Source organism: Protopterus annectens, chromosome 7.part0 (assembly GCF_019279795.1).
Source record: "Protopterus annectens isolate FY-2018-M chromosome 7.part0, PAN1.0, whole genome shotgun sequence".
In the NCBI taxonomy this organism is placed as follows: Eukaryota; Metazoa; Chordata; order Ceratodontiformes; family Protopteridae; genus Protopterus; species Protopterus annectens.
In genome coordinates, this window is record NC_056739.1 from 1248432259 (window position 1) to 1248455732 (window position 23474).

At 39.5% G+C, this 23474-nt stretch overlaps 1 protein-coding gene across 1 annotated transcript in view; it reads right to left on the reverse strand.

Moving 5' to 3' along the window:
* MEGF11 (multiple EGF like domains 11) overlaps positions 1 to 23474 on the reverse strand; it is a 4956374-nt gene that overhangs the window by 3439258 nt on the left and 1493642 nt on the right. The window contains exon 4 of the mRNA XM_044077861.1: positions 8862 to 8992. The gene's annotated coding sequence lies outside the window, so the exon portion shown is untranslated. The remainder of the gene's footprint in view (positions 1 to 8861; positions 8993 to 23474) is intronic.

A 23474-nucleotide genomic window follows, 5' to 3' on the forward strand; every position in this document is an offset into this window, starting at 1 on the left:
ATTTAGGGTTATAAATAAGGAAAACTACTGCAAGCTGCAGAATGACAATGCCTGACTTGACTTGCCCCACCTGGCACTGGGTATTATACTTTCACTCCCAAGGACCTAAACAGTTTAGAGCTGGAAGACATCCATGCATACTACTTGTCCTGAAAGGGAAATGCTCCTAGTAAATATATCAAGTGGAACATGAGGTCATTGGCAGAGCTGATAAAAAAGGAAAAACTAATAATCACATCTTAAACATGTCACACAGATTTTTTTTCTCAAAACGTATGTCTCCTATATTTCATCTCCAATCTGAAATATTCTGCAGACCTTCAAAATTCTAGCACAGATTAAGATGTATTTGTTATTATCATTCTAAAGTGATTTCAGTTACTGAATCAGACTTGTTCATTAATAATGGCTGGCATGAGGCTAAAATGTTTTTTCAAAGTCTCTGCTATCTCCTGAAATGGTTCTAATGCATGTATATTTGGCATTAATAAACTGTGCAATCGCCCACATATTTTTATTCCAGCAAATTATGCAGTAATGAACCTTATTTTCTGATCAGCATCACTCATTTCATAATAAAGTTGCACCCTTTTTCATGTAAACAAATAAGTCATACATACTAGCCTCTAAAACAGCTTTCTTAGATTGCTGCCATTGTGTCAAGTCGTCTTTTCAATACCTTTGTACAACAACCATTTTTATTTTAGCCAACCAAAACCAGTATAGACACTCTGCTGTTGTAGCAAAAACTACTCTTTATGAAATGTGATGCCCTAACAATTCTGTTTACTACCCCTTTACACAAATAATCACTTTATAGACTTTTTTTATGCCAACTACCATCTGTAAAAGGTAACTTATGACAATAATTACTCTACACTCACTTCTCTTGCCAAACAAAGAGTATATAAACTATTAGTTTGCCTCAAATCAAATTAAATATATAGTTATTTTATAAAAAAATAATAATTAGCTTAATTGGCTTGTACAGCAACTGCCATTACCTTTAGGGAGTGCTTATCCAAAAGCCTCTGTTTATAAATTGCTTCTTTAAGCTATCAAAAAAGCGCATTTGTGCATATTGTTCATGTCTTCTTTAGATGAAACACTTGTCAGTAAAATAAGTATTTTAGTGTAAAATCAATTACTGCTAAATATATGCAAAAAAAAGTGAATCTGCTTGATAGAAGTAATTCTGCATAATATGTGCTTGTATAATGAGGAACTATCCTTCTATTTTAAGAAATCAGATGTATAATATAGGTAAAATTATGCAGAAATTGCATATCATATAATCATTAGGCAAGCTGTTTCTTGCAACAGGAAATGCATGGACTTGTAGAAATCAGATATGCATAATTCGCACACTACAGCTTACCCCATATACATACATATACACACACACACATCATTTTTTTAAATAATGTCTCATTTGCAGAACTGACTTACATTGCTTAAAATACATTGTTTATATACAAAGATCACTCCATGTAACTTATTATCTGGTATGTATCACTACTAAGTAAACGTTTGAAGTGGTCTTAATTCATCATTCATATAGTACTCACAAAACCAACTGCCATTTTCATGGCAGCATGCATTTTTCATCACAAATGCTTTGTTGTCTCATTTCCGTTTCCTTGTTCCTCTCAATCAAATTTCAACCTGCAGCCTTCAAACATGCTGATTATGGGAGTCCGACTTACCATCAATTTGCTGTGCCTGAGCAAAACCGCTCTCACACTCTAAACAATAAAAATCAATATGAAAAGTGAGAGGAAGAAGCAAATAAATACTGCTTTACAGAATGTGTACTATCTACATGTGCAAGAGTGCAAATGCACTACCATAGTCATCTTAGGATTCCTTAGGCATTTGGTATGGTTGCTAAAAGTTCTAGTCCTGAACATCATTTCACAGCCTCTGTGTTCAAGAAACACTGGATTTTCTGAAAGGGCATCATAAACTGCATTAAGAATGTCAGATTACCTATGTGGTAGTATGATAAAAAAAAAAGAGCTGCATTATAATATGCAGGTCAAGTGCGTAAAAACCTGGTAAACTTGCAAACACATTTTCAGAGTGGCAGCTCTGCTTTCATCTGTGACAGTTGTGCGTAATCTACAGTCTAATTTTGAGCAGTTACATGAGCGTCGGATAGCCTTATGTATGTCAATGTGCAATCCTATCTTCTTCATTCTCTGCGCCAAAGAACATTTTCTGGAAGACCATGACAGTACTATAACTTTACGAGATGGGATACCACACATGGCATGTTGTTAGTAACCGTTCATAATAGTTGGACTTGTTTTCCACTGATATATGTAATACTGACACAAGCTCATAACTTCGACAAATTTAAGAGCAGACTGGCCCAAATTTTCAACGCACTAAAATGTTCCTGTTATTCAGACAGAAGCAAAATTAATGCAGTCCAGAAAATATAAGTTCAGTGTATTTAAATATTTATGAATTATAATCAATTTTTGAGGTGCTTGATTTATATACAAGATACAAGCAAATAAAATGTCTGTTGAAAAGCTGTACAGTTATAAGTTTCAACCTCAAGGTGGACTCAGAAAGGACATTGTCCTATATGGGGTCCCTAGTAGATCTCTTTTTTTTTTGACAAATAAATATGTTCACAAAGGAAAAAGGCCTTATTAATTCTTTGTCCAAGCACTTAACTATAATAGCACATGTAATGCCTTCACCACTAATCAAGTTGATGGGCTTAGCAAAACATATGTTTTGTAGAAATAGTTAAAAAAAAAACAGTGTTACTTATTATTGGATTTTGAAAGATGTTAGATTATTGGAGCCATTGTTCTATAACACAGAAACCTATCTGTTGCTTCTGATGGGGCACTAATTATTTTTTAGCGAGTAAAAGAGGGTTTTGCTGTCTTCACAGTGACCAACTGTAAGATCCCACTGTGGTCTGGTTTATGTTGGCATAAAGGCTGAAAAAAGAGACTAAAGGATAGAAACTGTGGGAACTCCGTTTTACTCATCAGTCCTAATACATTTCTGACTCCATTAGATAATTTTCAAACCAAGAGTTGCATCACTCAGCCCAAGGACAGAGTATCTAAGTACAAACTTTGTGCGCTTGATTGTGTTGATGGACTAGACAGATCCAGAAATATGCGTCTTGTCTGTTATTTAATTCACCTTTAATATAATCAACTACTGATAAGCAAAAGCTTAGAATGTAACCTATTATAGGTTCACAGGTTCATAGGTTCATAGGTAGGTACTAGGCTATCTGCCCGAGGGCATTTATAAGCCTAGCCAGAGTGTGTCGGCTTTTGCTGTCCCATTGATTAATTAACTGATTCTCTGTCAAGCAGAGCCAATGAAGTGATCCCAGAGATGTATTTTCTGTTACCCATCCACTTGTCAAGGTTTCTCTTGAAGAGTGTTAGTGAGGGGCTCTGCCTGATGTAATTTGGAATTTTGTTTTTGTGAAATTTGGAATTATCTGCCGAGAACCAATGCATTTAAAGATTTTTCCCACTGAGTTTAATATGATAATGGGTATGTCATTCTTGGGGTTTACTAAAACATTTTCCTAGTGCAGAGGTACATATGCCTCCTTCCACAAGGCAGGTGTGAGACCTTCTCAGATTCTTCAGGATAGTCAGATGGACAGTGAGTGTAATAAGTCCAGTTTTATGAATTGTAGTAATATATCACTGCTGTAGCATTTCAAGCTGGAGAACAAATGTTTGGCCTTATATGAGCTCACCATCTTCAGACGGAGTTGAGTAAGACTAAGCAGCCCTGTGTGTGTCCATGGAAAGTAACATGTCATACACCCTTTTCATAAGTGAAACATGACTACTGCATGCAAATGCACATGGAGAAAAAGACAAAGATCATTTATTACACTAATAAGGCAACAAGTGATATGATGTAAGCAAAAGTGGAAGCCAATAAATAATTACTGGGGCCAAAAGTCTTCACAGATAGGTGTCTGAACTAGATGCCTCCACTGAAGGATCTGTCAACCAACCTTTTAGAAACCTAATAAGTTCATAGGTTCATAGGTAGGTACTAGGCTATCTGCCTGAAGGCATTTCTAAGCCTAGTCAAAATGTGTTGGCTTTCACCGCCCCCTTAGATTAGTTCCCTGTGCCTCTGTCCAGCAGTGCCACTGAGGTGATCCCCGGGGTAAACTTTCTGTTTCCCATCCACTCATCAAGGTTTCTCTTGAAGAGTGTTAGCGAGGAGCTCTGCCTAATGTAGATTGGGATCTTGTTCCAAAGCATGGGAAGTCTCTGGGACAGGAATCTATCCCTCCAGCATGTCCTATTTATTGTTGTGGTGAGGTTTAGATCCATAGAACATGTGGTTCAAGGGGATATGGTTTTCTTTAGGTGGAGCATGTCCATCAATTCTGGGTTGGACATGGCCTTGTATGTCAGGCAGAGATCACCTCTGAGTAGGCGGTATGCAACCGAGTACAGCTGGAGTTTCTTCAGTCAAGCTGCATAGGGCATCTGTTTGAGGCCAGTGATCCTCTTGGTGAGGTACTTCTGTGGTCTTTCCAGCTGTTGCAGGTGTCTTGTAAGGTAAATAATAGGTAATAAAAATGATACATTGTAATATTAAGTTCAATAAAATAAGATAGTTTACAAAAAAACATGCAGTAAGAATAAACCTTAATAATGTAAATATACAGTACATACAAGGAAGTAAATATATAATTTTACAAGATTATATCATTCAATAGGTATGCCAACTTTAATTCAGTTGCAATGTTTTAAAATCATTTAGATGAATATAATGTGAAAATAGTAACATTAACCAGTATAACAGAATCATGAATTTAAACCTTCTAAGATGTGATTTTTTGTTCTGTTTGTTTGTTTGTTTTTGTTTTTACCTTGTTTAGGAGGCAGATCCAAAACCAGGATCAGTTCTAGAAATTATTTTTTTCCTATTGCTTGGTTAAATCTTGCCCTTGAAAGTAAGAGAATGTTGGTTTGACTACTCAGCGAGTAGCACTGACCTCTTAGAAGGAGTTTTCTTTTGAGAAGGGGGCATCATCCTAAGTGTAAAATTTTGAACACAAGGGTGCCAAGTAAGAAAGTAGCCCTGCCAGTTATGGTGAGCCAGTGTGCAAAGTCTTGTACATCACAGTGATGAAAATGTGGGGCTGCTAGGTGGTCAGATCTACTTATCTTTAAATTCTGTGGTTGTGGTTTCTGAGAGTTGCATGTGGAATGCATGGTCAGTAGTGTGAGGTTTTAGGTTTGGATATTAGAACATTTTTAGCTACTACTTTACATGAGGCTGGGGTGAGGAGGTGAAAGATACAACAATTTTAGCTAACCACATACCTTGGAGGTGATAATTTATGGGTGTTTAGTGAAGCTAAGGAATGTGTCAAGCATTAGACAAAGGTGTTTCGGTTCTGTCATGCAGGCAGTGATATTTACTCTCAAGTATTTGGTGGAGATAGAAGTTTCTTTACACTTGAGAATAGCAGCATTGTTTTTAGTATAACTAAGTAACTGCACTATCTTTTAAGGGTACTGTAATATAATGGGCTGTTCATATATTGAAACCTTCTGGATTCTGTATCTTAGCTATTAATTTTGGTCTGATCTGGGTTTTGCTTAAGCATTCATGAATGACTGCTCTTTATTATTGCTCCACAGTTTGCTGATAGCCATGACAATCCATCAGTCTGCTCAATTGCCATACTAAATTTTCATCTCTCTCTGCCTAAGTCTAGAGATCTGTTCTTTGCCATATCACTGTGATTGAACTTTATGGTCCTTTCGTTTTACAGTTGCCCATTTTGATATCCTGCCTCTGAGCTTACTGCTTCAAAAACTATTTCAGATGGGCTGCATGCAAATTACCTCCTTTTTAAATGTCCCTGTGCTGGACGTATCATTACTGAGGACTGCTGTCTACAACTTCCACTTAATGATGAGTCATTTGACTTAGTATTTTTTTTTGTCTATGCATACTAAGAACTGCTTTTTTGCTCACTTAATTTTTTGGACATACATAAATAGGTCTTCTGTTGACTTTGTGAGTACCTTTGTGACATTGTCTTATAGAGTATGATGTTTTCTTTGGGTGGCTTATTTGTTTCTTTGTTCAATCTCTTAAGAATGAGCAATATGCTTAAATAATAAAGGGCAGTCTTTATAGTCTGGGGATTCAGGTACTCATAATGGCGATGAGTAAAAAGCAGCTCTACGTGGTTATGCAAATCCCAGACTGTTAGGATGACCGCAGAAATGCAGAGGACTTATCTGAACATGTTCCCCTATCAGAAATGTGTAACGTGATATATGCATAACTGATAGCAGGACAGCTACTACTCTGTTAAGGGGGTTTACACATATGCGCATGAATTTGATTTATAGACATGAGTCTATAATTAACTAATTTGCATACAAATTGCCTAACTTGCTCTCAACTTATGCCAGAAAGCAGCCATTTTTCAGTCGAGTATGAAGGCATGATGGGACCTGAGATGGTGTTTCTGTATACCTGGACATTTGCACTGGAGGGGTCGCCTGGGTAAAAGTATTATTTTGATGTTTATGTATAGCAGGACATTTTACTGATTGGATCACTTGTGTGAAATTTGTATGTCAGTGCTTGTACATACCTGGGCTTGTCAATGAAGGGGTCACTTGGGAGAAATGCTCATTTTACTGCATGTGCATACCAGGGCATAATACTGAAGGGGTTGCATGGGTGAATGCTTCTTTTTGGTGCTTGTGCATAATAGGAAATGTTATTGAAGGGGTCACTGGAAGAGATAATTCATTTGTCTATCAGGAAAGTGCTTGTCCATACATGATCAGACTACGGAGGTGATTGCTGTCCAAAATAATATATTTTTTCATTTTAGTATGTGTGCGTAAGGCAAACTAATGAAGGGGTTGCTGGGGAAATTAATTGAATTGTGTGTCAGGGAAGTGATTCTGCATACTTGGATAAACAAGTTTGTGGATTGCAACTGCAATATCAAAGGCAAAGCATCGCATACCGCAGGGATGTTTGACTATGAACTGCAAAACTACGTCATTAACATACTGTGCTTTACAACCCTTCTCATTTGTGTCTCACTACTTTTTAGGCCTTATGCATTCGTTTGTTATGCTCACTTGTAAGCATCAGGAATACTCCTTTCGCAATTGCACAAGAGACAATGAATACAAACAAAATTAAATTTTTACCATATCCTATATCTTTTCATGAATTTGCATATGTGTATTTCTTTTATGTTGTCTTTTATTTATTTATTTTTTTGCAGGATTTTCTGTGATCTTCATATTATTACATATTTATTTTATTTTACATTTTATGTTTTCAGTACATCATTTCTTACTGTGTTTTCAATTTATGATAACCATTATAGATTTTTATGGCTTACATTTTTTAAGCTTACTTTGCTATATGTTCTTATGGAAAATATGTTGCTGTTATCATTTTTAGAATAAGCTCCCACTTTCTGGAACTTCTAGTTACACTCTGACTGGTGCTTTGCCTACCATTTTATGAAAAATGTACTTGTTCTGCCATCATTCAAATCACAGACTTGAAGCAAATATCAGTTATGAGATGAGGCCTAATCACTACATCCCTCAGTTTGGGTGACCTGGTAAAATTAAGGTGAATTGTCACTACCTGTGGGCAAAAAAAACTTAGGCTGGGGGTCCCCCAACCTTTTTGAAACACCATGTGCCTTGAATCAGTTTTTCAGGCATTACTTAGGACCTTTCCTTCACAAGTGTTAGATGGGGCTGTGTTAATATGTGATTCATACGAAATAAAAGTTGGCATTGTTTCACACTTGTTGTATTATATACTGTCATTATATGTTCTAATGTTCCTGGTTGGATAAGAAATTTGGACACATCCTTGTGGTTTGCATTCCTGCAGGTTTCTATGCAACTCAGAGTTATAGGTGAGATAATATTGCTGGTGAGGTTGAAGTGTATTTTATACCACAGCTTAATCTGGCCAATATAAAGTTCAGATGCATCATCTCTTAGTATACCATCACAGCAAGAATGAACTGCAGTTATCTCTTTATATACTATCCACCTGGTTATATGGAGTCAAATATGTACAGTTCACATATTCCTCAGCAGCATAACATGATGTCCTGCAAGATGATTAGTCATGGGAGTTTTTAATTGCTTTTGCATATTTGGCTGAGTCTTCAATGACTGAAAACCATCTGGTCAAATGCTACTAGTTGCCAGTCACACTGGGAAATGCACTGCAAACATCAAAATGAAAGCATCACCAAAAACTCTATCCAGCATCTATATGCAAGCCCTGCAGGCATATACTAGGCAAGCTTGAACAGAGCACCCTCCATACTGTAGTGGAGTGTTACCATAGCAATGAAGCATCAGCCTCTTTGTATCAATGTAAATCCTGTAGACAATAATTTGCCTACATATTTCATGAGAACTATCATCCATAATTATAAAATAAGTATGCCATCCACATTTGTATTACACTAAATAATTTCCACCTGTATTATATAGATTAATAAAGATTGCCATTGCTCCTTTCAAATCCCATTCAGACTATGATTCACACATTTGCTACACACAAGTACGTAGAGCTACTGGCAGCACTTCTCAGAGTAGTGCCTAAATTACTTTACTTGGTTTACAAAAATAAATGAAAGAACACAAAAATAAACAATACTGCATGAGCATAACTATAACTTACTATAGCTGTTCCTCCAATGGAGCCATTTTATAAACAACAATAAAGATACTATGAAAAGCAGAAAAACGGGAGCGACGGGGTTCTATAAAATAAGCCAGAATATATATTACTGATAATACTTATTCAGTGCTTACCTTAATATTCCCTTAAAACATTTCAGGCAAAATAGATAGAAAATCTTTAGGTCTTATTCTTGACAGAGTGCAGAAAGGCCAGAGTTTTTATTTTATTGTATTCATCCACTTTGATTGTAATCCTTATCTTCCTAAAAAACAAACAAAAATGCAGGCCAGACTTTACAGAATGTAGAGATCATAGCATCACTGGATTACAGCAGTTCACCACTTCCTTGTACATTTCTGTTTTATACAGACATATCTAGACATTCATCCAATGCACAGAATAACATTTCCTGCGTCTACTTTAGAACACAGAAAACTCAAAATGTTGATCGTTCACATGAGCGAATAATCATGAACTCGATGTTGTTTTTTTTGGATCAGAGTACAGTGAGGATTGGAATATTTGCACTTTCCTCACTGTAGTGCAATCTCGGAGTAAGAATATATATTTAGCGGGGGGGGGGGCATAGCCCCCCACAATAGCAATTTCGAATTACTGATTATTTGCTCATGTGAGCGATCGACATTTTGAGTTTTTGGCATTCTGACATAGACCCCATTTCCTGTTATCATGATGTGTGGCTCATCCTATTAATGTGATGAAATGAACGCAGGTGATGGAACTGAAAAATCCTGATTTTGTCCTCAGAAAATCAAGCCTACTGTAAAACAAAATACACAAATTGATGACAGAATGCATGCCTTTGAATGTAGGAACACTTGTTGATATTTTCACTGTCTTTGGGCCTATTCTCTAAAGACTTGCTCTCAGTGTGAGTGACTACTTACACTGACAGCAGGTTGAGAAAGTACAGTTGTATTCACTGTTGCAGTCATTACATTTGGGTAATCTGCTGGCAGGTTGCCCTCAGTCAGCCTGAATAACAAAGTCTTGAGTCCTGCATTGGTTGCTGTCCCTTCTTCCATGACGGCAGGTCGTCAGGGGTATAAAACATGCAGCCGATGCCATTACATCAGTTTTTCTTGCCCCAGATGTCAGGTGCCCCCCAAATGGGGAGCAAAAATATATATATATATATATATATATATAATAAAAAAACACAAAACATATACCTCTAAACAAAAGCAAATACACCAAAAAGGCTTTTAAAGATAGTAACAGAAATGAGAGGTATAGCTAGAGAAACACAGGGGGCTGGAGGGAGGGTAACCAGGACTGCAACAGTGAATGCACTCGAACATCTACATTTATGGTAAGTGTACACAACTGTACTATGTTCTTCGTGTTTCACTGTTGCAGTCATTACATTTGGGTAGAATCCCAAAGCTATGGTTGGAAGGATGGATTTATACAGCATTAGGAGCAGCTATAAGGGCCCTGCAGGACAGCAATGGCAAAGCCTGCTCTGGATTTAGAGAAGAGGGGTAAATGGTAATGTTTGGTGAACGTATGAACCGAGCTCCAGGTGGCAGCTTCTAGGATGTCTCTGGTAGGAACCCCTCTGAGAAAGGCTGCAGAAGTAGATGCAGCCCTGGTGGAATGAGATCTGAACCCCATTGTGGGCAGGTTTACCATGGTGCATATAGCAGAAAAGAATACAATGGCTTATCCATTTGGAAATAGTCTGCTTTGAAATAGCATTTCCCTCTTCCCCTGCAGCAAATGCCACCAGTAATTGCTCAGATTTTCTTAAAGATCTTGTCTTGTTTAAGTAGAATCTTAGTTGTCTGTGTACATCCAATGAATGCAGAATCTGCTCACCTTTGTTCTGTGGATTTGGGAAGAAAGTTGGCAGATGAATTGTCTGATTAAGGGCCACACTAGATACCACCTTAGGCATAAAGGATGGATTGGTCCTGACAGCCACCCTGTCAGGGTAAAAAATAATGAAAGGCTCCACTGCCATATGAGCCTGTAGATCTGAAATCCTTCTAGCTGAAGTGACTGCTAAGAGAAAAGTTGTTTTCCAAGAGAAAAATGTTAGGTCCGCAATAGCAGCTGGCTCAAAAGGAGGTAGAGTGAGTTTTTCCAAAACAAAATTGAGGTCCCATGCAAGAGTTGGTGTTCTCCTGGGAAGTCTTAAATTTTTGGCCCCTCTGAGCTACTGCTTTAGCAGAGGATGAGAAAAGAGGGGAGGCTCTGTGTTGCAGTGAGCTGAAATGGCAGAGGCATGGATTTTTATGGAAGAAAAAGATAGGTCCTTGTGAAGCATCTCAGTTAAGTATTGCAGAATCTGAGGAATATTGGGTAGTGCTGTGCTTATTCCTTGTGCTTGGTTCCAGGCACAGAACCTTTTCCATTTGTCAGCATAAGACTTTCTAGTACTAGGCCTTCTAGCCTCCAAAATGACATCCATCACGGGTTTGCTGAGAGATGTAACTGGTGAAATTAGTTGATTAGCCATGCTGCAAGATTCAAAGTTTGTAGGTGAGTGTGCAGAATTTGATAGTTCTGCTGAGACAGTAGGTGAGGTTTTTGAGGCAGGTACCATGGAGGAAGGTGAGACATATTGCACAGGAGCGGGTACCAGTGTTGGCGAGGCCAGCCTGGAGCAATCAAAATCATTTTTGGTTTTTCCTGTCTGAATTTTAGTAAGACCTTGGAGAGCAGAGGCAGAGGGGGAAAGGCATAGACTGACAGGTTTTTCTATCTGAAGGATAGAGCATCCACTTGCCAAGCTTTTTTGTAATGAATTCTTGTGCAGAATTTGTCCAACTGATAGTTTTGGGGTGAGGCAAAAAGATCTATGTCTGGGCTCCCCCATTTGCATGTCAACATGCTGAAGATTTGTGGATCCAGTTTCCATTCGTGTGGGTCCATAAGATTTCTGCTTAGGTCGTCTTCCAGAGTATTTTGCTTTCCTGTCAGGAATTGAGCTTGTAGATGTATTTGATAAGTCAAGGCCGTGTTCCACAATGCCACTGGCTAGTCTGCAAAGGGGGTAGGAATGTGTACCCCCCTGCTTGTTTATGTACCACAAGACTGTGGTGTTGTCTGTCTTTATCAGTAGTTGTCCTGGATGAAGATAGTCCTCGAAGGCTGTCAGAGCATTCTGTACAGCTAGCATCTCTTTCTGATTGATATGTAGGTGCATTTGATTTGGGCTCCATTGGCCCTGAATGCATCTCCCTGCCAGATGCGACCCCCCCCCCCCAAGCATAGTCTGATGCATCTGTAGTTAAGGTTTGGGTGGCAGGGGGTGGAATGAAATACCGTCCCTTGTTTTGGTGGCAGGCCTCTACCCACCAAAGGAACTCTAGTTGCAGGCAAGGAATGATAGGAATCATTGTTTCTAGGCTGTGACAATGTTGACTCCAAAAGCTTTTTAGGTACCACTGAAGTTTCCTCATACGCAGTCTTGCATATGGAATTAGAAGAATGCAGGAGGCCATGAACCCCAAGGCCTGCAGAATTTGTGTTACAGATAGCTGGGTTTTTGTGGTCACCTGCTTGAAATAAGTCATCAATTGAATTTGTTTTTCTGGCATAAGGTAAGCCATGTGGGCAGTTGTATTCAAACTTGCACCCAGGAATGTAATTATTTGAGAGGGTACCAGTTGTGATTTATTTTCATTTATGGTGTACCCTAGACAAGTTAGAAGTCTTTTTACAAATGCCAGATGTTTTAGAAGAGTGTCCTTGCTTCCTGCCTGAATTAGACAACCGTCCAGGTATGGATAAATTTGAATATTTCTTTGCCTGCAAAATGCAATTACTGGTTCCAGGCACTTTGTGAAGACCCTGGGCACAGTAGATAAGCCAAAGGGCAGTGCAGAGAACTGGTAATGCAAATAGCCTGCTTTGAAGCGGAGGTATCTTCTGCAAGATTCCCTGACTGGGATATGCAGGTAAGCCTCTTTTAAGTCTAGAGTTACCAACCAGGCATTCTTGCCTGGCATAGGTAGTAACTGTTGAAGAGTCAGCATCTTGAATTTTGGAATGTCCAGAAATGTATTTAGAATGGATAAGTCCAGAAGTGGACGTCATGATTTGTCTTTTCTGGGTACCAGGAAAAGTCTTGAATAAAAACCTTGCCCCTTTTCCTTTTCTGGTACTGGTTGAATAGCCCCCATATTCATGAGGGACATAACTTGTTTCTGGGCCTCTGCCCACTGATTTGGAGGCAGGTCTGGCCATCTGTTTGGGACTGGCAATGTGTGGAAATGAAATCTGTATCCCTGGGATACTAATCAGTTGCCAGTTTTGTGCATGAAGTGCCATTTTTCCCCCCAAAGGGGCGGCCAAAAGATAAGTGCTTGGTGATTGCAGTGGAAAGTCATTGAGACTGTTTACCATAGGGAACTGCCTTGTTACTTCCAGATTTGGAGGTGGAGGCACCCCATTGCTTTGTTCTAAAAATTCCTTGTGACTGAAACCTAGAACCTTTGGAATGTCTGGGTTTGACCTGAGCGGCTCTAGTGGCTACAGGAAAGGGCCAGTTCTTAGTAGGCCAGGGCCTACTAAACCTGGGTGGCTGCACTTGTAGGAAATCTTCCACAGTTTGCATAGATTTAGCTTTATCTTCCATCTTTTTCAAAACTTCTTCAGCCTTATTACCAAATAGACTGTCCTGTTGTAAAGGAGCATCCAACAAGTTTGCATTAACAAGGTCAGGGAGATTTTGCTCCTTGAACCAAGCATGCCTTCTTATCACAGATCCAGTTACAGCAGCCCTGCAAGAGGCCTCCAAGGAATCAAAACCACATTGCAAAGTATGTTTCCCAACTTGTTCAGCTGAATTCAATAAATCCTGCAACTCTTTATTTTCCACACAGTCAGAAATCAACATCATTTTCTGTTTAAGTAAACCCATGACATGCTGTTGATATTAAAGCATATGAAACTGACAGTTTAAAACCCTGATTGCCAAGGTTGCAGACATGTAAACCTTCTTACCCCATCTATCCAGCGCCCTGGAATCTCTATCAGAAGGGGTAGGTCTTTTAGCAGTAGAGGCCTTAACACCCTTGGGACCCTGAGAAATGGTCTCTGGGTCAGCAGTAGGGTTTTTAAAAAGGAATTTGTGGGAGTCAGGAATCCTGTAATGTCTGTCTGGCTTACTGGGAGCCGGAGGCAGGGAATCAGGAGTCATACTGGATTCTGAGAAAACATCATCAACAATGTCTAGAACAGGAGGTATAGCCAAAGGCCTATGCTGAGGAAGAAGAAGAAAATCCCTAAGTCTCTTTTTAGATTCTGAAAAATCCTGACTCTCCCAGTGAAAGTGTTCTCTTAAGGTATGCAAAGTTTCTCCAAAAGAAAAATCCTCAGGAGGAGAACCAGAAGGGATGGAATCTTCTGCATCAGAGTCTTCATAAGTGGGAATACATAGTTCCTGATCAGAAGAGGAATCAGAAGAAATTGAAACCTGATCTGAAGATTCATAGTCAGTGCCTTGTCTAGGCCTCTTAGCAGGAGGGGGATGGGTACCCCTGATCAAGGTAATTAAGTCCTCAGCCATTTTGATCATTTGTTTTTTAGGCATTAGGGCCTATACACGTGGCCCAAGCATCATATTTTAAACATAGAAGTAGTTTTTGGCCTTAGTTTTGAAGATGGCGTTGGTTTAATGTACAGATCTTTAGGCATGAAAACACCCTCAGAAGCCGGTGCCTGCTCAGCTGCTCCAGACCCATCTAAGGTAGAGATATCCGTGGGTTCAATACTTATAGCAACTCGTGACATACTGGACTACAAATGGGTCTCAGTAGAGGCCTGTGAATCAAAAGTAGCAGGTATCAGGGGCTGCAAAAGCGCCTCACTGAGTACCGGCGAACTGGCGACTGGCTTAGGAGAAGCTTGGTCGTTGGTTTTTGACCTCGACGGTCTGTCTCTATCTTTTTCTTTGCGTTTTTTAGGTATTCCGGTAGTCGGATTGCTAACCAACATTTCTGGATAGTTAAATCTTGAGCAAATATATTTAGAGGCAAAAATATACCGACATTTAATAGTGCTGATTAAATTTAGCACAAAACCAACAGCAAGGTACGTTCTGGTCAGGGCTTAGGCAAGAAATACAGTAAAAATGAAAATCCTTATGAGTTATTTGCTTCTCACATGTAATACAATTATTAACTTTTACTGACATCGATAAGGAGCAAGAAAAAGTTTCCCCAACGGGGTACTTAGCTTTTAGTAGAAGACTTTGGTTCTGAAACTCGAAAACGAAAATTTCAGGAGTCAGACGACCGGCACTTGCAAACTGCTTCTGCTTTGGGCACCGCACAGTAAGAAAGACAGATGTAATGGCGTCAGCTGCATGTTTTATACCCCTAACGATCTGACGTCATGGAAGAAGGGACAGCAACCGACGCAGGACCCAAGACTTTGTCAATCAGGCCAACTGAGGGCAACCTGCCAGCAGATTACCCAAATGTAATGACTGCAACAGTGAAACACGAAGAACATCAGGTGTTTTGGAATCTGGTCCTTGTAGCAAGCCATTTTGTAGATAAGCCTTTCTTCAGTCACTTATACTTAAGAGCAGTTCTTTCAAAATCAAGAAAGACTTACACTGAGAGCAACTCTTTTGGAATCTGGCCCTTCGTGTTTACTCAATTTCAGATGCATGTTAGCCACTGGAAAGGTTAGTTAACTGCACCTGCTCTAGGCTTCAGGTCAATTTAAGATAATTATACATGCATTGGTCAACAAGCAACCTGACAACATGAAGTACCTCAAAAGATTGTCAAAATTACTTTCCAATGATACATAATATACCTCATCATTTTTTACACACACACACACACACATACACACACACACACCTACATACACACACGCACACACGCACACCCACACACACACACACACACACACACACACACACACACACACACACACACACACACACACACACACACACACACACACACACACACACACACACACACACACACACACACACACACACACACACACACACGAGCACCTCCTAAGTTATAATCACCTTTCAGGTTCTGCTCCATAGCTATCACAACAGATGATTATTCCCACCACTCAACCATGCAACTACTTCCATCTAGAGACAGATGACATCTCCGTAACATGGACAAAATTCATTTTCCTGAGTTGCAGATAATAAGAACTACAGTAGCACTCCTCTCACTTCAGTAACCATATATAAGCTTCTGCAAGACTTTACCTAATTTGTTTCTTCTTTTATTTTTATGTGAAGTATTTTGGTCATCTGTTTTCCCCCCAAACTGCACGCACACACACACACCCACACATACCCACACACATACATACCCACACACACACACACACACACACACACACACACACACACACACACACACACACACACACACACACACACACACACACACACACACACACACACACACACACACACACACACACACACACACACACACACACACACACACACACACACACACACACACACACACACACACACACACACACACACACACACACACACACACACACACACACACACACACACACACACACACACACACACACACACACACACACACACACACACACACACACACACACACACACACACACACACACACACACACACACACACACACACACACACACACACACACACAAGTTATATCACCTTTGAGGTTCTGCTCCATAGCTATCACAACAGATGATTATTCCCACCACTCAACCTGACAACATGAAGTACCTCAAAAGATTGTCAAAATTACTTTCCAATGATACATAATATACCTCATCATTTTTTACACACACACACACACACACACACACACACACACACACACACACACACACACACACACACACACGAGCACCTCCTAAGTTATAATCACCTTTGAGGTTCTGCTCCATAGCTATCACAACAAATGATTATTCCCACCACTCAACCATGCAACTACTTCCATCTAGAGACAGATGACATCTCCGTAACATGGACAAAATTCATTTTCCTGAGTTGCAGATAATAAGAACTACAGTAGCACTCCTCTCACTTCAGTAACCATATATAAGCTTCTGCAAGGGTCTTGGGAGACTCTACCTAATTTGTTTCTTCTTTTATTTTTATGTGAAGTATTTTGGTTATCTGTTTTCCCCCCAAACTGCACCCACACACACACACACATACCCACACACATACATACACACACACACACACACACACACACACACACACACACACACACACACACACACACACACATACACTCATACACCCACACCCACACATAGACCCATACACCCACACACACACACACACACACACACACACACACACACACACACACACACACACACATACACACACAAACATACCACACACACAAACACACACAAACATACACACACACACACACACACACACACACACAAGCACCTCCTAGGTTATAATCACCTTTGAGGTTCTGCTCCATAGCTATCACAACATATGATTATTCCCACCACTCAACCTGACAACATGAAGTACCTCAAAAGATTGTCAAAATTACTTTCCAATGATACATAATATACCTCATCATTTTTTACACACACACACATACACACGAGCACCTCCTAAGTTATAATCACCTTTGAGGTTCTGCTCCATAGCTATCACAACAGATGATTATTCCCACCACTCAACCATGCAACTACTTCCATCTAGAGACAGATGACATCTCCGTAACATGGACAAAATTAATTTTCCTGAGTTGCAGATAATAAGAACTACAGTAGCACTCCTCTCACCTCAGTAACCATATATAAGCTTCTGCAAGGGTCTTGGGAGACTACCTAATTTGTTTCTCCTTTTATTTTTGTGTGAAGTATTTTGGTCATCTGTTTACCCCCAAACTGCAGCATATTTTCATTATTTTTATTCACTAACATCCAAGGGATACTGCCTTATGACTACAGTAACATCACCCACTTGTCTAATTCATTCTACACGGACACATGCCAGATATCTGTTGGATAGCAAACAGCCCTATGGGTCATTTGTTCTTTCCTGACAAGCTATGTTGGCCCAGACATTCCCCCAAAGGTGAGAGTCAGGTGCTAAGTAGTCAACTTGCTGGTCCCTCACAGCAGCTATTCTTAAGCCATCTGCAGACTGTCCATAGCAGTCTGGTCAGGGAAGATATGTACTTACTGTCATAGAAACGTCCTTCCAAAAATAGCATGAATCAATGTGACCACTACAGGTTGGCAGTACAAGCCACCACTGTGTCACCAGTCCTACATGCCTAGCAGCCTCCCTCTTTTGAAGATGAGTGGTTAGTTAATGATCTCCTGAAAATAATACAAAATTTGAATGATAAATATACAGATTATTATGAGTAATGACTGTCATTTCATGTTATTGTAACGTGCTGAAAAGAATGTTTTTTTTTTTTTTTTTGCTGAGCTAAACTTAATAGCTCTGTAAAAGGATAATTTTTGATAGTTAATGATTCATCAAACACCTACCTTTAATAAGTTATATTTTAGTAACAGTAATCATAATCCCCTCCCTTGAGGTGAATGACCAGATGAATAAAATATACTCTTAGTCCAGGAATACATATCTTTTTGTAATTAAATGCTTTCTGATTTGATGAATGCAATTAATATTTTAACTTCACAATATTTCAGCACTGGGATGTGTATATTTGTGCAGAACTGATTTTCATTGATACAGCCTATACTTAATGCATCCATTGTTTTGTTTCTGCTTATCTGACATTCATTTCCTCTTGTAAACTAAAAATAATAGAAAACAAATCCCTTTTACTCCCAGAAATCTCTTCTTCCGATTCTTCCATAAGTAAGACACAATTCTCTAGCAGTTTGATATGACTCAAAAAAGAAAAGAAAGGAAACAGACAGAGAGAGAGAGAGAGAGAAGAAATGCAGAAAAGATCCTTTCGGATCTGCCTGTTCTTAATCCAGCCTACAACCTCCAAAAAATTGTTGTTTTCAGTTCTGAGATTTACCAGTTCCCTTTCTGTTTACTTCATTATGGCTAAGACTGAAGATGACCTTTATAATTACTTTCAGTTTAGCAGGGGAAGTAAAGAACATTTTTCCCATACTGCTGTACTGAGTTCTACATAGATATTCCTTTCTTTAACAGCTACTTATCTTATAAAGTTTGTTTGTTTTTGTTTGTTTGTTTTACAGCTGCAAATATGACCATGTCTTTACTGGAAGATGCAGAAAACTTTGCTATTAAGAAAGCCATCTTGTTGTTCTGGGCACCATATTTTTGATGCCCTATTATGGGAACAGAAAAAAAACAATGTTTCAGGTCAGTCATTCTCATTAAATCCTTTATAAAAGGCTCCAACAATTTTAATACTATCCCAATATGGCTTCACTTGCACATCCAGTTGCTCTTCTTCCATGTTAAACACATGTTGGTACATTTCTTGGGTTCTTCAGCATTAACTACAGAGAAGCAAGTTCATCTGGCAGACTACCTTACCAGATTTCTCTTTAAATTACTTACTTATTCATATTCTGTCAAAACCAATGAATGTATATATTCAAGAGTTTCACTTTTCTTAAACATGCATTCATTTTTTGTCTGTGAAACTGCTTCTCATTGTAAAACATCGGGCATATTATTCTTCTTCACCACACTGAATGCTGTGGTAGTATTTATTTGCTTGTCTGTCACTCCTGCAGCATTGTTTTCTTTTTAAAAAATATAAATCTTAACTAATATGACTGTCTGAATTCAGTTCAGTATATTTATAGGGTTCCCTGTGAATGTTGCTGACCCAACCAACTGAACCAAGTGTACAATCACAGTTAACAGCTCTACTCCTTAAATTCCCTATTGCACGATATTACACTGATTTTTGTAAGGGGACACATTACCCAACACTCCCCAAATCTGCGTTTCCAAGATTTCACAAAAGTAGGAAAAGGTGAAATACACTGCAGAGGAAAACATGAAAGCCACACAAACTGCATTCTCAGTTACATTATTTGTACAGGACATATGCTCAGGAAACAGTAACAACAGGAGATCAGGCACTGGAAAATCGAACTTGGCCAAACAGACTTCAAGGATTCCTACAGAAACTTTTATAGCCACTGTCAATCATGTTAGAAGAGCAGTTGGCTTTTCTCACTTTGTTTTGATTATTTATGGGTTTTAACATTCTCAACATTTTGAAAAAAAATCCACATCATTTATCATCAAACCAGTTTCCGAAGGTGCCAAACAGTATGACAAACCTAGGGTGATTTCATTCAAAGGTTTTGTCTCTGCTTAAGGTTAGCCACACACTGGCTGTTTGCCTAGCCATTTATAGTGGATATTTTTCAATGCCGTTTTCATTAGATGTAAGACAAACATCAGCACACAAAGTCATACCATTCACTGAGGATTCCGGCTTTCCTTTACCCTACCGGTACCTTCTTCTTTCACTTGCCAAAACTTGTTGGACAACATCTGATGGCCACGTATGTCTAGGATTCAGTGCCAAAACAGTAGTTTAGGATCATTTCTAAGTGGTTTTGGCATTCTGTTATAGGAGTAAATGGAGGTTACCCTATTCTTACACATAGTTTGCTGGGATGTGTGTAACTTTCAGATCCTAACATCCTGTCCTTGTTACACTACTGAGAATTTTTTTTAGGTTAGTCTGATCTCAGTCTGGGAACCCATGTCAAACCTGTTCACCATGAATGACACTGTAAGAAATTAAGAGTCTATGAAATATACTTCAAGGATCTGTGATATACAAAAGCTATTGCACTATGGCAAGTTCTTAACTGAAGAAAAGCTGTATGTGCACAAGGACCAACTTTAATAAAACCTGATTAGGAATACAAAGATGTTCGGGATCTATGTAGCGCTCCTTACTTACTCTTTACACCAGAAAAGGAAGACGCAGAAGAAATGAAAAGTGTTCAACTAAATGTAGATGGTGCTAATCATGTAACCATGCAAGACTCTCAAGACCTGAACAGTTGTCAGGACATAACACATTCACGAAATGTGTACAGATACCATCGATCTGAAACAAACAGCGCACTAATGATGAAATGGATTGGGGTTTCTTGTGGGAGTTTTTAATAAGATTCCAGTTAAGTTCTAGTAGGACTAGCATATATAAGTATAATTTCAAGTAATAATACAGATAGTGCATTATTATGTGCTCAGTGTAACAAACAATCGTGCCTGTCAGTTTCTCTAAGCTATACATCCATACCTTAATGGAATTAAAATAAGTGTTAGGCATCCAAACAGCATGCCTCCTTTTAATGGCATAGACAAATGCATTTAAATACACATACTTTTACCCACATATATGTCAGATCTGTCAGGCAAGGAGACATTCTGTGACAACAACTCCAATTTTTATGTGAAACATATGAGTACAAAGAAGCAAACAAAGTTGTCCTGGGTAATGTTTATAGGTTCATAGGTTGGTACTAGGCTATTGGCCTTAGGGCCTATATAAGCCTAGCCATAACAATTCCCTGGCTATTTCTTCCCACACTATTTACTTCCCTGGACCCCTGTCTAGCTGGGTGATTGACATGATCCCCGGGGTGAATTTCCTTTCTCCCATCCAATCGTGAAGGTTCCTTTTGAAGAGGGCCTAAGAGGCACTCTGCTTGACATATATGGGCAGTCTATTCCAGAGTCTGGGGAGTCTCTGGGTCAGGAACCTATCCCTCCAGCATGTTTTGTTTATTGTGATGACAAGGTTTAGATCCCTGGAACATGTGGCTCTGAGGGATTGGGATTTCTTTAAGTGTAGCATATCCAACAGCTCTGGGTTTGACATGGCCTTGTATGTTAAGCAGAGATCGCCTGTGAGTAGACGATGTGTGACAGAGTATAGCTGGAGTTTTTTAAGGCTGCCAGCGTAGGGCATCTGCTTTAGGCCTGTGATTCTTTTAGTGAGATATTTCTGCGGCCTTTCCAGTTGTTGCAGATTTCTTGAGAGGTACATACCAAACGGGGCATTGTATTCTATAATGGGTCTAATGAGGGATGAGTACAGTGGGACAATGACCTCCTTTTTTCTGGATGAAAAGCCCTTAGTGATGAGGTGTGCCACATAGAAGGATTTCCTGACTGTTGTGGCGATGTGGTTATTGAAGGTGAGACCACTGTCCACCTGTGTCCCTAAGTCTCTTATCACACTTTCAGTGTTTAGTATACTGCCACCTATGTGGTAATTCATGGGTACATGTTTTTTCCCAAAGGGGATAACTATACATTTCTTGGCATTAAGCTTGAGCCCATGGCTCTGGCGCCAAGCATCTGTTTCTGTAAGGCCATTTTGTAGAATATCCACATCATTTGAGGATTCAATAATGGCTCCCAGTTTGCAGTCATCTGCGAACTTTGTTAGCCAGAGTCCCTTAGTGTTGGCCTGTACTTCAGAGAAGTAGATGCCAAACAAGAGCAGTCCCAGGACTGAACCCTGAGGTACTCCACTTGTCACTTGTCTGGAGCTGGATTTGTAGTCGGCTACTTTTACAGTCTGTGTTCTGTCAGTAAGCCAGTTGGCAACCCATCCAGTGACGTAGGGATTTATGCCCAGCTTAGTAAGTTTATCTGTGATTCTAGAGTGGGAGATGGTGTCGAAGGCCTTGGCGAGGTCCAGATAAGCTATGTGGACCACCTTACCCTCGTCCACAGCTCTGGAGACTGATTTGAAGAAGTTAGATTCAGGAGACAGGATCGGACCCAAACTGGGTGGGGTCCAGTGTTTGAAGGTTGCCACTGTCTTTGTTTATAAGTATTACACAACATAACAAAAAATCCACAATTGCAGTGAAAATTGTCAAAAAAGCAAAAGGTAAAATTACACACACACACACACACACACACACACACACACACACACACACACACACACACACACACACACACACACACACACACACACACACACACACACACACACACACACACACAGACACACACATAAATAAGTCAATTAAAATAAGAAAAATCCATTGATGCATATTCCTGTTAGATTTGTTACAATGTGAAATAACACAGGGTTGACATTACAGTTTTACATGAAATCTTAGCAGGGTTAAAGTAGGACAGGGGGATAAGAGGTGTTAATTGTTGAATGTAAGAAGGGTGGGACAATAAGAGAAAAAAGTAGAGCAAGAGTAGGAGTAAATGAGAGAAGTGAAGATGGTAGTAGTCAGAGACGCTCAGTATGATGAAGAGAAGAGAGAAGGAAAGGAGTGTGAAAAATGGGGAAAAAAGAGGGGAGTCATGTGGGATGAGAGCAGGAACATTCCCAGAGGGTTTTGAGATGGGAATGAAGCAGGGCCTTAAAGGTAGAGTGGTTGTCTGTAGTATGAATAAGAGTTGGCAGGGAGTTCCAGAGGTGAGCTAGGGAAAAGGATAGTGGGTGTTTGCCTGGAGGATGAGCAGGCTTGTGCAGTTCAAGCAAATTCTGGTTATTGGATCTTAGAAGTCTGTTGGGTAGGTGCATTTTGAAGGAGGAGGCAAGGGAGGGGCAGATGTAGGAATTAAGGATGAGTTTATAGGCATGAGTAAGTTGAATGTAGGTAGGATGGTTAGGAAGTTCGAGCCAATTTAGTTTGTGTAGGGCATGCAGTGGTGGGAGGAGGATTTATAGCAGGTAGCAAGCTTAGAAATTTTGTTATAACAGGAGGGTAGCTTTGTTTTTAGAGAAGATTGAAGGTTGGTAAGAAGTGGGGCACCATAT